We start from the raw sequence: 7386 nt of genomic DNA, 5'->3' as shown, positions 1-7386 counted from the left end.
GAAACATAGTCATAAGTTTGCGGTGACATTCTTCTAACGCAGTGGTATGATCACCTGTATCTTGCCTTGTCATCCTTGGTTTATTGGGGAGACATGCCTGCTTGATCTCGTTTTCCAGCCTCTTGATATCAATGTCCATCAAAATGCTTTTCTTCCTCAATTGTACCTGGTCTTCTTCGAGCTCGTGAAGCCTAAGGTTCCTTCGTCGAATGGCTTCCTGAATCCTTATATGGTCGTCCTCGTGTAGCTGTGTCAGTCCTTTGTCCTGGTCTTCGCACACTGTCATAACTATGGGAGCTATTATGTGTGGATTCCTTTTGGTATTCCCTTCAGAAATTTCGGTTCCTACTATGTTTCGCACCTTTGGAATCATATTCACGCTTAGGTTTTTACACATGGTCCTATAGGCCCATCGAACCACTGGCACACGCAGGTCCCAATCAGTTCGTCTCGCCTGGTGAACCTTGTTTAGTACTCCACACACCCTATCGAATGCATCGTCATGGAGAATTGGTAGCGGGCGTCACCTTTCCTGCTACTATTGTTTGTTCTTATTCTCTAGGCTGGGGGTGGTGTGTGCTTGTGCGGACTGTACAGCATATGTCTATACCCATCGGAAAGGTGGGCACGCAAGTTGTTTTGCCCCTGCTAATTAGCTTTCGTTCGGAGCTGGGGTTTTCCAAAAAGTAGGCGCATCATCCTTCTGCATCTGCACCAGTCCTAAAAATTTCCTTGATGCATACCCCACCATCGTGCAGGTGTTGCGCGCAGTGCCCACTTCATTGCGCCGACCCACTATTGTTTTTGGAATGCGCTTTCAAATTTTCTCATAAATTCATCCACTGTTGTTAATCCATCATATGTTGGCATCTCCCTTGCCTCTATTGTCACGCAATGCAATGACTTGATCATCATGTTGTAGTTCAGTGTTGTTACTTCGTGCAGCCGATTCTGCCTTCTCTCTATCTCTTCATATAAATCCGAAGTGCAGGAGCTTTCGTGCTCCCACGAAATCCTTCCATCTGTAGTCAGATTCACCCAATCCTCTCCTTATGTAGTTATCTTATAGATACAGTTAATATCGTCATCATTATCATCGTCGCGCACCGGTTCAGTGTATCATGCTCCTTCGGCTAGATCCAATGGTACTACTATGTGTAGTGACATTTTATCAAAGATCGGTTTGCTCTTCTTCACATTTATGACTTCATTCATATCGGTAGCCCAGTCTATTCATAATAGTGCATGATAGGGATTGTTTTCACCGGAAATCTCTATCACTTCAAAATCTACATGTGCGCTCGCGCCTTCAATATCGACTGTCACCCCTTGCAATCTTCCTATGGGAAAATCTTCTGTTTGTTCGCCATTCGTAACTGAATAAGGGACCATTTTAATGCAAGTTTGCCCATGCCTTCCCATGTTTTCTTTGGTACTACATTCACGTCCGAACCCAGATCCAGGATTACCTGATCCATTTTGTACTCGCCTATTTGCACAGTCAACCTCATCTCCCTTCCTGTGTGCAATGCATGCTTCCCAAGTTTCCAGACCACGCGCGGTTCTCCTGACCCCACGCACCTAGTGATAAGTTCCTGTAGCCCTTTGACTACCTTGCTGTAGTGTAGCAGTTTCATGCATGTCTCCAGAAAGGTAGTGAGCATTGAAGGATCCATCCCTGGTTCTAGTTGATCCTTACTACCTGAAGTGAAGGCCTCCGTGAAGCTCTTCTTAGCTTCCATGAATGTCTCCTTCACACGTTCTAAGTCAAACTCGAGTTCCTTTGTGGGAGCCTTGCAACGCACGTGCTGTCTTCTGGCTGCTTCCCTTTATCATCTCCCATGGCCATACCACTCCTGAGCATCATGTTTACATTTGGGTCTTCTTCGCGTGGTTCAGACCTCACCATTTGTAAATTCTGGGTCCGAGTGGGCTAGAGTACCCCCTTTTCATGCTTCTTTTCTATCGGCGAAGGGCAATCTTCTACCTCATGATCAAACTAATTACAATACCAACATGATATCCTAGTTGGGTTCATACAATCGTGGGCATAATTCCCTGGCCCTCCGCAATTGTAACAAATTATCTGGCCGCGACCCCTTCCTGGTCCCATTCCACCTCGACCCTGACCGCGCCCCTAAAACCCAACGTGCGCCATCCCTGCATTTGGGTCGAGGGCTCACATTTTGGCCTACACCCTGTAGGCAGGAGTCTGGTCCATCATTCTTTCATAGCTTCAGTAGGTGCGTTCATCATGGCCTACCAACCTGCAGAAATTACAAAACAATTATTGGGACGTTTGTGTATCCTTCTGCAACGAATCAAAATTATTTGTGGTGTGTTTTCCTCCTATCTGCAGATTGCACACCATAATGCAGACACAACGCTCGGCCCTGCCTCTGCCTTCGGTCTTAACAACATTAGTCCTCCCCCTGCCAAGTAGTCCGCGAACACTTAGACAGTGGTCCTTGTCATGCCCTTGGCCTTTGCATTTTATGCACCATACTTCCTCGTGCACCTCTACCGAGTTGTCTTGTCCTGTTTCAAACTTTGCATCTCCACACATAGATTCTGCAGTTGTGCATGGATTTGTTGGACTCCCAACCAAAGGTCTTGTATAGGGGTCTCATGCAATCGCATTTCCATCTCCAACGCTTCGGCCTAGGTGGAAATTTTTTGCTGTGACACCGCCATCCTTAAGTGTGGCGTAAGTGAGGCCATAAACCATGAGCGATGTTGTGCATCTATTAATGTCATATTGGCTTTTCGGATCATACTCTTCAAGCTTTGGTCCAGATCCTAGGGGGTCTCACTTGGGAGCATCACGATCTCCTTAAATCCAATGATTGATTGTGTCTCTGATTTTGGCCTGCTAAATTCCCTGTTCAGTGCGGTGTGGATCTCTACAATTCCTGTGTTCGGGTGGTCATTAGAATGCTTGATATACCATGTTAATGCATGATCCTGTAGCACACTCACCAACGTAGCCTTTTTAATATTATCATCCATGACACCCTGTGCTTCCCATACTGCTCTTACCACGAACCAGAATTGGTCTGGATCTTCATTTCCTACTCCTCTCAACACCGGAAATTTGGTCACACTCACCATATTGAACTACGGTGGGGGCGGAGGTGGAGTGGGTCAAGATGGAGGTGAGGGGGGTGAAATGGGTGGCGGTGTGGGTGGGGGTGGTAAACATGGAATTCTCTGTCTTATCAAACTGACTGCACTTCTCGGAGAAACTTTCGCGAGCTCCTCCTCACTTTCCCACGAGGGTGAAATTAAGGGACTATTTTCCAACTCCTCACTACTTCCGCTTTTGTAGATATTCCCGCTTCACGTAGTCCCAAACATTAATTTACTCGCATAACCTGCTTTTCACACAATAGCATCTTAATCCAAGTGTTCAAAGATTTAATATACTTACCTTGTGGTCCCTTGAGAAAATATCGCTCTGCCTCACTATAGTTGATGGTCGTGTCTACCGTGAACTCAATGATGAATCCTCCTATTATTCAGTCGAGCCAGTGGTCCACAACTCATTCTATCTTATCTTCTGATGCTTCTAGTCTACGTACTAATTCCGAAGTCCACATTATTGGTTTGTTGAGCCTACACCTTCCTCGGTTGTCTGCTAACTTTGCGATCCACTCATACATCTCAGAAGGGAAGGATACAAAGAAAATTTTGTGGATTTCTGTGTACAAGTAGCGCTCCAACCATTGTTCCTTAGATACTCACGGATTTCTGTTTTCCTACGTCATGAACTCATGAATCTTCTTATCCAACCACTCTTCAATTTTTTTTCTTCATTGGATTCCAATGGCACAACATCAGACCTCATTTATGCAGATCCTGGTCCCGGTAATGAAACCATTTGTTGGCTTGTATGGGCCAGACCCAGGTTCAGAGATGATTTAGCCAAGCAAGTCTCGATACTACTGGCCCTTTTGGCAATAGTTCCCAGAGCGTGGACTGAGGTCTCACCTGGAGTAGTATGGGAGGGTGCTAGAACTAGGTTTCCGCACCCTGGGGATGTCTGATGGGCTTTTGGAGGTTCGTGTTCTGACCTGTCGCTACGCACACTTGCTATTCCTTCGCAACCCATGTTGTTGTTTCCACGCAACCCTACTTGGGGCGCGACCCATATAATACCCAAGTTCCTTGCTAATTAACTGATTACTTAACTGGTGTGTGTAATATTTATGGTTATTACAACATATTCAACACTCATATTAGTGCATGTGATACATAAAATAATACAAACATAAAGAAGATAATGCACAACAAATACACAGAAATAAGAATCACTTCTCTTTATTAATCTTCAATCTTAATTATAGACTCGACACTGCCCTACGCACTCAGCTGCAAGGCTTTGCGCACTTAGCTGTAGACTCTACTAGGCCTCTGTGCACTCAGTTGCAGAGCCTCTTCCTACTACTATGACCCAATACACTTAGAATCCTACTCTCAGCTAAAACCATTCCTTCGCTACTCACTCTATCTTCTCCTCTCTTTTCAACTTAGAGCCTTGCTCTATTTATACAATCCCATGGTCCACGGACAATGGGTAGGCCGACATGAATTTAGATTACATTACATTACTTTAGGGTGGACAACCCTATGACTTAACCTCTACTCCGTGCTCCGCGTTCGCAATTCGTGGAGTCTTACAAAACCTTTGACCAAAACTTGGGCTTTGAGCCCCAAAACCTGTTGTGGGGAGATTACATGCCCAATAGTTTGACATCATGACAATCTTCAGAAAAAATACTTATGACTCAGTACAAGGCATAAAACTCATGATTATAGGGCATGCATCAAGTGCCATAATAGTTGTAGCCCATACCTTTTTACAAAGTAACTTGAACACCTAGAAAAACTTGGACAACATGTGTGGAACAACTTTAATGACTCAAAACAACAGTTCACACGATCAATGAGAGGCTCCAAAGTTTGAATGCAGGAAAAGTTTGGAGGGTGTTGTATCAGTAACAATAGTTGGTCCACCATGACTCTCTTCTTTTTTATGTGGTTTGGGGATGCCCTTTCCCTACTTCTCCTGTGAAGGACTTGCAGATACAAAGTCTCGCTACTTTTGTTTAATTTTTTGGTCAATTTTGAAAGCATATCAGTATGTTGTGCCAAGCAAGGATATGTCCAGGAACTCCATTTTTGTTTGGATGTATATATGTAGACATCAATGGTACTTAAGCACCAGATGACGCTAATATTCTTTCATACCTAACTTGGTGCACAAGGTATGATGGCTATTTGTCAACTTTGGCACTGCTTGGTCCTTTTCCCATGATTGTAGTGTCATTCATCTCTTGTACTGGTCTTTGTACCTTCTAACTAGTTAATATTCTTCCTTGTAAAAGAGTCCCAAGAGGGTGTGATTGAAAATAGTTTGGATTCCTTCATGACATGTTATTCACGGTAAGTTTCCCACCAATCCTTGACATGGAGGGTGACCTTCAGTAGTGTAAAGGTAATATTTTATGTAATGAAATAATTATGGACTGAAAAATACCCTTCTAGAAGATTTAACCATTTGTCTAGAGCATTTGCATCTATCTAGCCTTCAAATATAAGAATATAAAAATTAATTTGTACCTTAAAGGGGTGACACTTCCGAAGTGGCCACTTGATGAAGATGTGTTTTTGTTGTAGCGACTACAACCGCCCTCCAAAATTTTGCCTATGCTTCATTTTGGAACCTCCCTCCTAAATCACAACAACTCATCTCACACTGACCCAGGTACTTGTGCTTTGATTGAGCTTCATCCTTTGAATTATGGCCTTTTTTTACTCACTGGGTTTACGACAGTTGACAGCTAGCCTTTAGCTAGGAAATTTTGCAGAGCATGAGAGGCATCCCAGAGCCACTCAACCTGGAAATTGCGCAGAAGCTTCTTACTCAGAAGCTGCTCAATACATGAGCCAATGAGTTGCCCAGTGCTTCCTAGAACTATGCAATCTCTCCGAGAAATGTATGGCAACTTTTTCCAAAAAAGTGAAAAAACATCCCTAGAAAATAGGGATCTATTTTTAGCAGTACAAAGGAGGCCAAGTATCACTTTTTCCTTTATTTTTGGCCTTCACGTCATAAACCATAAATTGACTAAATCTATATAATCAATGTTGCCAGATCTCATTTGCACATTTGAGCTTGGAGATCTGGTATTCTAGAGGAGATCAAGGAACCTTCAATGCAATCATCTTTGCTTTTCCGGGTAAGTCTTTCTTTTCTAGCCTTTTGTTGTTTTTTTTGTCGCTTTTGTTTGTTTAGATTGTGAAAGTGTTGTTTCACTCATTTTTTTGAGTGACCATTGGTTTTTTGACTTTTTAAAACTTTCTTTAGCTTGTAGAAGTGTTGTTTTAATTTTTTCATTTCCTTTCCCTAGTGTCGCATGCATTACCCAGTTTTTGCACTAACGGTCTTTGTTGCAGCGACTCTCTCCACATGCTTCGTTTTCACTCAATTTAATTGATTCCTACACTTGTTTCACTTGCATGCATCATCACTCAGTCAGATCTACACTTAGTATCACACCATCGTTTAGATCTGTTCAATTTCAAACTCCCCTTAGGGAGTATGGTCTTCCTTGGCCCGGATCTCATTTTCCAGGCATGCACTGTGCATTTATGGAGCTCAAGGCCTTAGCCTTGGCTTTTAGAATTTCGTAGAGGCTGCATAGGCCTAGCTCAAAATTCATACTGTGTAGTTCTGGAAGACAGCCCCAGCCCTAGGACACTGAGACGGTGTAATGGGCAGAATTTCTTGACCTATGCCAAGACTAAACTATGCATTGCATAGTTCCAGTTAGCAAGACCTCCCCACAAACTGTTGGGATTTCATAATGTGTAGTTCTAGCAGGCAGCTAGTCGCCTCCTTGAACCAAGATTATGCAATCCCTCTTTTGGGAACAGGTTCCCCAAGAGGCAGTTTTGGGGCTAAAATTCCATGTTTTGGGGCAGAAGTCCCAAATTTTGTAATAAAGATGTAAAGTTTCCGCATTTTGTGGTCACAGAGTGCAAAGATGTCAAAGGGTTGTCCGCCCTTTTTTTTAAAGTCTCATGTCAACTGTAAAGATCTACCCATGGTCCGCGGACCATGGGATTGTATAAAAAGGGAGTCTTAGAAGAGTCTAAGGGAGAAATAGTAGTGGTAAGAAGAGTTTTGGGTAAGAAGTTCTAAGTGTTCTCGAGTCTTAGCGTAGGTAGAGGTTTTGCAGCTGAGTGCGCAGAGGCTTAGGGTGGAAGTCCACAGCTGAGTGCACGAACCCCTGCAGTTGTGTGCATAGGGTGGATAGAGTTTGTACTGAACTTGAGATATCAATAAAGAGAAGTATTCTGCAAATCACTGTGTATTTTGTC

The sequence above is a fragment of the Pinus tabuliformis genome, chromosome 2_2 (genome assembly GCF_031772625.1).
Source record: "Pinus tabuliformis cultivar Carrire ecotype Pingquan chromosome 2_2, CPIR1, whole genome shotgun sequence".
Taxonomy (NCBI): Eukaryota; Viridiplantae; Streptophyta; class Pinopsida; order Pinales; family Pinaceae; genus Pinus; species Pinus tabuliformis.
Note: the sequence above shows the minus strand (reverse complement) of the source record.